Here is a 10,229-nt window from a genome sequence, read left to right on the forward strand (position 1 = left end):
TTTTGGAGTGTTTGTTCTAGGTCTGTGAAATATGCCATTGGTATTTTAATAAGGATTGCAATGAATCTATAGATTGCTTTGGGTAGTATGGACATTAAAATCATGTTTATGTGATGTATCACTTTTATTGACTTTTGAATATTGTGTCAGCCTTGCATTTCTGGAATAAATCCCACTCTGTCATGGAGTATGATCTTTTAAATACATTGCTGGATTGCATTTGCTAATATTGTTTGAGAATTTTAGCTCATTAGAAATATTAGCCTATTTTTCTGTTTCTTTATAGTGTCTTTATCTTGTTTTGAAATTAGGCTAACATTAGCCTCATAAAAAAAGAGTTTTGAAGTGTTCCTTCCTCATAGAATTTTTGGAATAGTTTGAGAAGAATAGGTGTTAGCTCTTCTTTGAATGTTTGGTAAAACAACCCTGTGAAGCCACCCAGACCAGGGCTTTTGTTTGCTGGATTTTTTTTTCATTATTTCTTTAATTTCATCAGTACTTATAGGCCTATTCAAGTTTTTTTTATTATTCCTGATTGAGTTTTGGAAGATTGTATTTTTCTAGAAATATGCCGATTTTGTCCAGGTTGTCAAGCTTGTTGGAATATAGTTGTTCATAGTGTTGTTGTTTTTTTTAATGTTCTTTTGTATTTCTGTGGGGTCGGTTGTTATTTCACCTCTTTCATTTCTGATTTTGTTTATTTGGGTTCTCTCTATTTCTTGATGAGTCTGGAGAGGTTCATCAATCTTGTTGTCTTTTAAATTAATCAGATCTTGATTTTATCAATCTTTTGTACTTTTTTTCTTTTTTGGTCTCTATGTAATTTATTACCACTCTAACCTTTATTCTTTCCTACCTTCTACTTCCTCTGGGCTTTTTGTTGTTCCCTTTCTAATTCTTTAAGTTGTAGGGTTAGATAACTTATTAAAAGTTTTTCTAGTTGTTGTTGTTTTTTAGTTAGTCCTGTAATACTATGAACTTCCCTCTTAGGACTGCTTTTGCTGTATCCCAGATATTAGTTTGTGTGTGTGAATTTTCATTTGTTTTCAGAAAGGTTTTTATATCTTTCTTGGTCTTCTTGGTAACTCATTCATTGTTTAATAACATGCTATTTAGCCTCCATGTGTTTGAATGTTTCTGTGTTTATTGTAATTGGTTTCTAATTTCATGCCCTTGTGATCTGAGAAGATGCTTGATATGATTTCCATTTTCTTGAACTTGTAGAGACTTAGTTTGTGTCCTCACATGTGGTCCAGCTTTGAAAATGTACCATATGCACTTGAGTAGAATGTATATTCTGGGTTGGGGTGAAAGATTCTGAAGATGTTAATTAATTCCAGCTGATCTAGCCTATTGTTTAGGATTGCTGTTTCCTTGTTGATTTGATTTTTTTTGTCTAAAAGATCTATCCAGTGATGTCAGTGGTGTGTTAAAGTCCACTACTCTGATTGTATTGCTGTTCATCTCTCCCTTAAAATCCTCCAGAACATTTATTATATATTTGAATGCTCCTGAATTGGGTGCATATATGTATACTAGCATTATATCCTCTTGTTGTATTGATCCCTTTAGTATTATGAAGTGATCTTATTAGGTTTTTTCATTGAAGTCTATTTTGTCATATATGAGTATAGTTACCCCAGCTTTTTGTTTGTTTGTTTGTTTCCATTTGGGTGGAAATTTTTTTTCATCCCTTCACTTTCATTCTGTGTATTTTGTTTGGAGGTGAGTTTCTTGTAGACAGCATAAATATGGATCATGTTTTCTCATCCATTCAGCTACTCTATCTCTTTTGATGGGAGCATTTAAGGCATTTACATTTAAGGTTATTATTGATAGGTATTTATTTGTTGCCAGTCTTACTCTTTATGCCTCTGTTCTCCTTCTTTCTATTTCTTCTTCAATTCCTGTTTAGATTAGGTGTGTTTTTCTGCCCTATCTTCTAACTCACTAATTCATTTTTCTGCTTCTTCTAGTCTACTGTTGAAACCTTCCATCTTGTTTTTATTGTAGCTATATCATTTTTTATTAACTCTTGATTCTTATATAAGTTGTTGATTTTCTCATCCAGCTGGTTTACGAATTGTATGACATTTACTCTGAACTCTTTTTCTGACATATTTCATGTCTCTATTTCATTTAGTTACTTTCTGACGATTTCCCCCTTTTCTTTCTTTTGGTTGTTGTTTCTTTGTCTCCTCATTTTTGCTGTTTTTTTCTTAGGCACCCCGGTTGGGGTTTGAGAGGCTAAAGATTCTATCAGAACAATGATCTGGATATCCTTAGCCCAGAGGCTGGGTCTCTGCTCTGAGCTGTATCCCCTTATCCCATGGATCTGAACCCTCAGTTGTCTGCTTCAGATGCTCTGGGTAGTGGGAGCACATGCACAGTTCCTCTGATGTCTGATGAAGACCCAGAACCCTTTGGCATGCAATTCATTTTGAATCCTCAGCACCCATGACAGGGTGTCACCTTGGTCTCTCTGGCAGCACACTTGTGGCCCCTGACTGGGCACACTGGCTTAATCTGGGTCACCTGGCAGTGCTTTCCTATGGCCCAGAGTTAGATGTGTGCTGGGTTGCTCCAGGTATCCTCTGCAGGACTGTCCCAGGGCCTGGGAGAAGCAGGTTTGGTTTTCTCTGAGTCACACAGTCAGAGCTCCCCTGTGGCCTGACTGGGGGAACACCTTGTGTTACTCCAGGTTTCCCTGGCATCAAAACTCTGGGCTTGGGATAGAGCATCTATGGGTTGCTTTGGGTTGCACAGTCAGAACTCCCCTGTGGCCAGGACTTGGGCATGCTCTGTGTTCCTCCTGGTCGCCCCAACAGCAGGTCCTGGGACTGTGGGTGGAGCAGGTGCTGGTTGACTCTGGATCAGGCTAGCAGCATGGTTCTGGGGCCTGAGGCGGGGGTGAGGCACAGGTTTCTCCCTGGCTTGCCCACACTGTGGTGTCTTGGAGCTGGATCCTAGGATGCTGGGTCCTAGCAGGCTTGAGAGGAGTCCTTATGCAGGTACTCACTCCAGCAGTGTGCAGACCCTGCAGATGTCTGGGAGCCTGCAGGGAGGTACTGTACCACTCACTGCTAGGGCATGGTGGTGGTTCCACATGGGTTATAGCTGGTGAGCAACATTCTCTAGGTGTCCTCTCCCTTTCTTAGTGAAAATTGTCTCCTCAGTTGTGTCTAATTTGTTAATTCAGGGTGGGTGTTCTCCAATTTAGTTGCTTTTCTGGCCTGGTGTATGACACTGCTGCCTATTCAGCCACCATTTTCTTCCCCTATCTTCAGTTGATTCTTATTCATTGAGTCAACCTCTATTTTCATGTTAGTACAGCTTTCATTAAGACCCTTAAAAGTCTCATTGATTTCCTTATAATTCTAATTAAGTTGCTTGCAGTTCTAACTGAATTTCTTGTGTCTTCTTATTACCATTACTCTGAATTCTATATCTTGCAAATAGCTTGCCTCCATTTCAATTAGTTTCTTTTCTGGTGATTCCTCCTTTTCTTGAATTTGAGGGTTGTTTCTTTGTGTCCCCCTTTTTTTCCTAACCCTTTGTATATGCTTCTGTGTAGGTCAAACTGCTATGCCTCCAAGACCTGCGTGGTGATCATAAGTAGTAGGCATTTTGGGGGACCAAGTGGTGAAGTCTCTTAGATCTCCTGAGCTGGGTACTCTAGGAAAGTCTCTTGCTTGATTTATTTGGGTTCTACTATTGTAGTTGTGTCATGAATGTTATTGTCCAGTTCATGGATGGAATCATCTCCCAGGCTGGCTATGGGATTTACATGGTGCTAGCTATTGTGGAGGTGTGGTCTCCAGGTGTTTTCCTGTCATTCCTTGATATAAGTCTCCTCCTCAGCAGGACCTCAATTGGTAATTTCAGGTGAATATTCTTCAATATAGTTGTATTTCTAGCCTGGCCCTGGGATGAGGTGCACAACAGATCTATGTATTTAGCTGAATTTTTCTTCCTCCAAATTTGCAGAAATTTTTATCCATAGCTATGATATTTGAAGGACAGCTTATATAAATTTAAAATATCTGGGTCAAGCTGATATAGCTTACAGGTATTGTTCCATTTCTGTTAGCATTAAATATAGCTGTGCCAACATGGCTTTCTCTTCTTCAAGAATTAAACAATGTCTTTGTCCAGATGCTCCAAGTTTGCTATTAATGTAAGTACAATACCTCTGGTATTTGTAGGATATGTATTAGCAAGATATATCTTGGTATTGATCATTCTGGGACAGTTTTCTCATATCTTCAATGCCTTTTAATACAACATTAAAGTTTTATTTCAGAACATTTTTTTTAATTTTAATTTTTTATTATTTTATTTATTTATTTATTTTTATTTCTTTATTGATTAAGGTGTCACATATTTGTCCTCATCCCCCCATTCCCATCCCCCACCCCACCCCCCTGTTGTCCTTAACCATTGGTTAGGCTTGTATGCATGCACACAGTCCTTTGGTTGATCTCTCCCCCCTAACCCCACCCTCCCTTACCTTCCCTCTGAGGCCTGACAGTCGGATCGATGCCTCCTTGTTTCTGGATCTGTTCTTGTTCATCAGTCTATGTTGTTCATCATTTCCCCTAGATGAGTGAGATCATGTGTTACTAGAAATATACTTATAAGAACCGAATGTGAGACGAGCAATAATAGTTATGCTGACAGGCAAATGAATCAGTCTGTAATAAGTTTCTTTCTGGACCAACAGTTCTTTTGAGACCCAATTTCAATGTCCACCAGTTCCTTATGTGTACATGTCAGCACTGACTTTTCAGCTCTGGATGGTGGACAAATGGTGGTAATGCAGGTCCGACTCCCTCTGGTTTGGTCTCGCCCAGACCCAGGGGCGCGGCTTCACCCAGACTCAGGGGCGCGTGGCCTCTCCCGGACCCAGGGGCGCGGCCTCACCCAGACCCGGGACCCAGCCTCACCCGGACCCAGGGGCGCACGGCCTCACCCGGACCTGGGACCCAGCCTCACCCAGATCCAGGGGCACACGGCCTCACCCGGACCCAGGATTCAGCTATACCCGGACCCAGGGGCGCGTGGCCTCACCTGGACCCAGGGGCGCGTGGCCTCTCCCGGACCCAGGGGTGCGGCCTCACCCGGACCCGGGATCCAGCTTCACCCAGACCCAGGGGCGCGTGGCCTCACCTGGACCCAGGGGTGCAGCCTCACCCGGACCCGGGACCTAGCCTCACCTGGATCCAGGGGTGCACGGCCTCACCCGGACCCGGGATCCAGCTTCACCCAGACCCAGGGGCGCGCGGCCTCGCCCGGACCCGGGGGCGCATGGCCTCTCCCGGACCCAGGGGTGCGGCCTCACCCGGACCCGGGATCCAGCTTCACCCAGACCCAGGGGCGCGTGGCCTCACCTGGACCCAGGGGTGCAGCCTCACCCGGACCCGGGACCTAGCCTCACCTGGATCCAGGGGTGCACGGCCTCACCCAGACCCGGGATCCAGCTTCACCCAGACCCAGGGGCACGCGGCCTCGCCCAGACCCGGGGGCGCGTGGCCTCACCCGGACCCGGGGGCGCGTGGCCTCTCCCGGACCCAGGAGCGCGCGGCCTCACCCGGACCCAGATCCAGCCTCACCCGGACCCAGGGGCACAGCCTCACCCGGACCCGGGTATTTCAGAACATTTTTAATGTTTGCTTTACTCCATTCTTCTAGTTTTCCTCCAGTTGGAAGAACTCCATTAATCGCATTTTGGATCATTTTTGCCTATATGTTTATCTTTCATGGTCTCTCTCTTTTTAAAAATCTTTTTGCTCACTCCTCTTTTACTTTGGTCACTTTTCCTGTGTATGTTCTATGTCCTATTCTGCCTAATATAGCATCTAGTTATCCTACTCCCCCTTGTAACTTGAGTCTTTATTTACAAAATGAATTTATTTACAATTTATTTTTATTAAAATATAATTCTCTATTCCTCCTATTGTTTTTCTGAATTTTGCCTGTCACTATTTCACAGCCTCCTATTGTCTGTCCATCACCTTCCCTTTGCTCGCCATGACTGTCCTGAGTTTTTTTGTTTATTTTCTTACTGTCTTTCTTCCTGGCTTCAGTTACATCATCATTTTATCTCCCTTTATTAATGTTAGAATGTTGTGTTGCGGATTTTCTCTGCTTTGTAGCAATATTTTTCTAGCCAGTGTTCTTAGTTTACAAGGAAGTTTTTAACGATTTTTAGTTTCTCTCTCTTTCTTTTTTCTTTTCCTTTTTGTTCTCCTAGAGTAGCATTCTTTGGTTGTTGTAATTGTACCATTAGTCTGTGAATCATATTTGAATGAGTTGGGCTTTTCTCAAAAAGGAGAATTTTTATTTTATATTTTCATGAGTTTATTTGAGGCAAACTGAACACATATGCCAGGGAGCAAGATTAAATTGCTCTAGAAGTAGGATATTCTTTAAGGGAAGTAAGGGGCAGGTTTCCCAGTTTCTCACCTCAAGAGATCCCTCTTCTATTGCTAGAATAAATGAAAAAGGCAGTTAATATAGATTGATGAACAGATTTTTTTTTTGTTTCTATAACTATATCAGTTCCATGTTATCTGGACATAAAAGTGTAAGAATGATTGTCATGGGTTAATTTGTCCCATAAATCCCATGATGATTTTAATTTCTAGTAGCAGATAAGTTAAGCCTCTTGTGGTGACTTTTACAGGTTGTTCTTAGTGGCTAGATGCAGTGATGGAACTTCCATGGCTATGACCAGACCAATGGTTCAAGGTGGCATAGTTTATTCACCTACAACTGTGTCTGGCAGCTCTCAACATGGGGACTCGATGTAGGTGGGTGAGCACATCTGACTCTTTAGCAGGTTAATGAAAGGTAAAGGCCTGGATTGAGAAGTGAAAAAACTACTTTGGGGGAAGCTTTGCCCTATAGTGTGGCTTTCTGGGAGGCTGACTTGGGGAAGGAAAGATAAGAACTGTCACTCTAGGGAGTGTTATTTGCCTGCTCTAAATGCCTGTGGTGAGGTTTGACTGGGCCTGGTGATAACATGCATCTCATCACAAAGAAACCTATGTGGCCCATTTAAAAAATATTTTTAGAATTGATTTTAGAGAGAGAGAGAAGGAACAACATCAATTTATTTTTACACTTATTTATGCATTCATTGGTTGCTTCTTGTATGTGCACTGATCTGGGATCAAACCTGCAACCTTGTTGTATTGGTATGATGCTTTAACCAATCAAGTTACCTAGCCAGGCCATCTCTGGCACATTTTAAAGAACCCCCTTCATTATTGCTCTTATTCTGAGAGTACCCAGAAAGGTACTAAAAGGTAAGCAAGCACAGGCTGTATTGAACATTTGTCCCATCAGATAGGCTCATTTTGAGCCAGTTGGGTATTAGTTTCCAGGTTCCCATCCCTCCCCATGCATAGCCTCTATGCAAAGAGCCTCCCTCATTTTCTCCCCTGGCTTCCATCACTCTCCCTACCTTCACCTTATAATATTACTAGAGGCCCGGCACATGAAATTTGTGCATGGGTATGCCCACAGCTGGCTCCACACCCTGGCACCACCCACCCCCAGTTCCCCATTCACCATCAGGTGATGGGTGCTTGACGGCCAAAGGAAGGGACCAAGAGGTCAGCTATTCCTGCCTATTCGCCAGCCCTGGCCCCACAGCAGGTGGCCATCAGGCGATTGGAGCCTTCCAGCTGGGGAAAGGGACCAAGAGGTGGTCAGTGCACCTCATAGGGACTGGTCCAGTGGTCATTCTGGTCACTGTGCTGTTAGGGTCAATTTGCATATTACCCTTTTATTATATAGGATAGAGGCATGGTGCAAGGTTGGGGGCTGGCTGGTCTGCCCTGAAGGGGGTCCCTGATCCAGGTGGAGGGAGTCTGCTGTGGATCGGGGCCACTGAAGCACGGGCCACAGGGTTTGCAGGATGGCACCAACCCCGATCAGGGTGAGGGTCCCCACTGGGGGTGGGGCCAGCCTGTGTGAGGGGCTGAGGGCTGTTTGTATGTCGGCCAAGCTCCAATTAGGGTTGGGGTCTCCACTGGGGGTGGGGCAGCCTGGCCAAGGGGCTGGGGTGGTTTGTAGGCCAGCCAAGCCCTTAGCTTTGTCAGGAAGGATGTCTGGAAGACATCCAGTCTAATTAGCATATTACCCTTTTATTAGTATAGACTAGAGGCCTGATGCACAATGATTCATGCAAGAATGGGCCTTCCTTTCCCTGGCTGCTGGCACTGCCTTTGCTCTGGCCGGAGCTGCCTTTCTGCCTTCCCATGCTGCCCAGAGGTGCTAAGTGGCTGGATTGTGCAGAATGCCATGACGATGATGCAAGCATCCTGCCCCACCCCCCGCCGTTCATCGCCTGTGTATGCAAATTAACCAGCCATCTTTGTTAGGTTAATTTGCATACTCACTCCTGATTGTCTGGTGGGCGTCACGAAGGTATGGTCAATTAGTATGTTACTCTTTTATTAGGTAGAAGAAGATGGTTAAGGAAGACCTTTGCAGCCTGAGTAGTGTGAGTTTAAATCACACTTCCTGGAGGTACAAATTATCTCAAGAGGGATACTTGTATTCAAGCCTTGTCAGTAGAGAAGAAAAGACATCTCCAATTCAAGTAATTTCAAGCATCTGAAAGCTAACAGGGACAAATAAAATGCTTACAACAAGTGGTAAAACATAACGTGTAAGGTAGGGCTTCTCATCATTTTTTAACTATTTCCTACACTCATCTATGTTCCATGTGACCCTACCAGCCAAAAAGAATCTGACTAGCCTTATACAAACTCGAGATGTAGGTTTATTAAGTACTATTTTTCAAACCATATATGCTTCTCAGAATCCTTATGAACTCTACCCCTCTTCTATTCTCCAAAGCTCTGTTGAACAGAACTGATTTGGGGCCTGCCCTTAGGTATATTAATTTGCCCTTTTCCAGAGAGCATTGAGAAGGACTCTGGTACCCCTCTGATAGACAGCATTACTGCCTTCTAAATACACACACACTCATACTTCCCACTAGCTTTACTAAATTGTATGATTTTTCACCAATTCTCAAATTTTGAAAGTCAAACTAAAAAAATATATTATCACAGTGACTCTGTTCAATTAGTTTTGGCTAGATACAGAAACTCAGGCTCATTATGAACAAAGTATTGGCAAATACATATGTTTGCCTTGGCACACTTGTGCCCATTTATCAGAAATTCTAATGAGGGAAGTGGTGAGGTGGTGGTAATGTGATTACCAAAAGTGGATTTTTTCTATATTTTATGCTAGAATTGGTATTTTAAAATTTTAGGTCATTAGAGAAAATGTTTTTATAGATCATTAAAATAGTTGGTTTTTAAAGTTAAATGTATGCTAAATATCCAATTCAATTTGATATTGCTAACTTGCTTCTTCATTAACTGAAGTAATTTTCAGATTATTTTTACAATCATGTTGGTCCTATAAAATGATACTTTGTAACATGACAAATTAGGCAGACATAGGAGATCCTTGCACTTAAATATTTTTACTGACATGTATTTCAGTTTTGATTTTTTGTGAATTTACATAACATGCAAGTGCATAAGTATGGATATCTTGCTTTATTTCTCTTTTTAACTCTGGATAATGTGATTTCATTTTATATTAATCAGTATGGACATCATAGATATCCATGAGTAGTGTCTTAAAAGCCAACAACTTTAAAAGTTAGCAGCAACTTCTGAAAAAACTACTTTGGGGGAACCAATGAATACACATTTATTACATAACATATGGTAGTAAAATTTGTCAAAGTACACTATACAATTCAAAGCAGTTTAGATGAAGCATCAGTCTAATTTATTGTAGGTAACAGAGTATAATAAAATGACATGTTCTTTACATCATGCAATATAATACTTTACTGCAATACTAACAAAGTACTCACATTAAATATTACAGGGGCATGTAAAGGAAAACAGATCATAGAATGAATATTTAAGAACCTCAATGTCTATTTTCTTCTATGGGATTAGATTTCAGGCACTGCTGGGCTGGAAAGTGAGACAATTCTCTGGAGATATTTATATAATGCTTCGTGACAAAAATTAATTTAATGTGGTATCAATTAGTTAAGTCGTTGATGTGGAAATCATTACCTTGATGCAGCCCTTTAAAATGGTTCAGCATGAAATCTGGCTGTTTTTGTAAGAACAGATAAAAGATCTGATTAAACATAAAAAAAATGGAGACACTCAGGTTTC

This window comes from Eptesicus fuscus, chromosome 3, assembly GCF_027574615.1.
Source record: "Eptesicus fuscus isolate TK198812 chromosome 3, DD_ASM_mEF_20220401, whole genome shotgun sequence".
Lineage (NCBI taxonomy): Eukaryota > Metazoa > Chordata > Mammalia > Chiroptera > Vespertilionidae > Eptesicus > Eptesicus fuscus.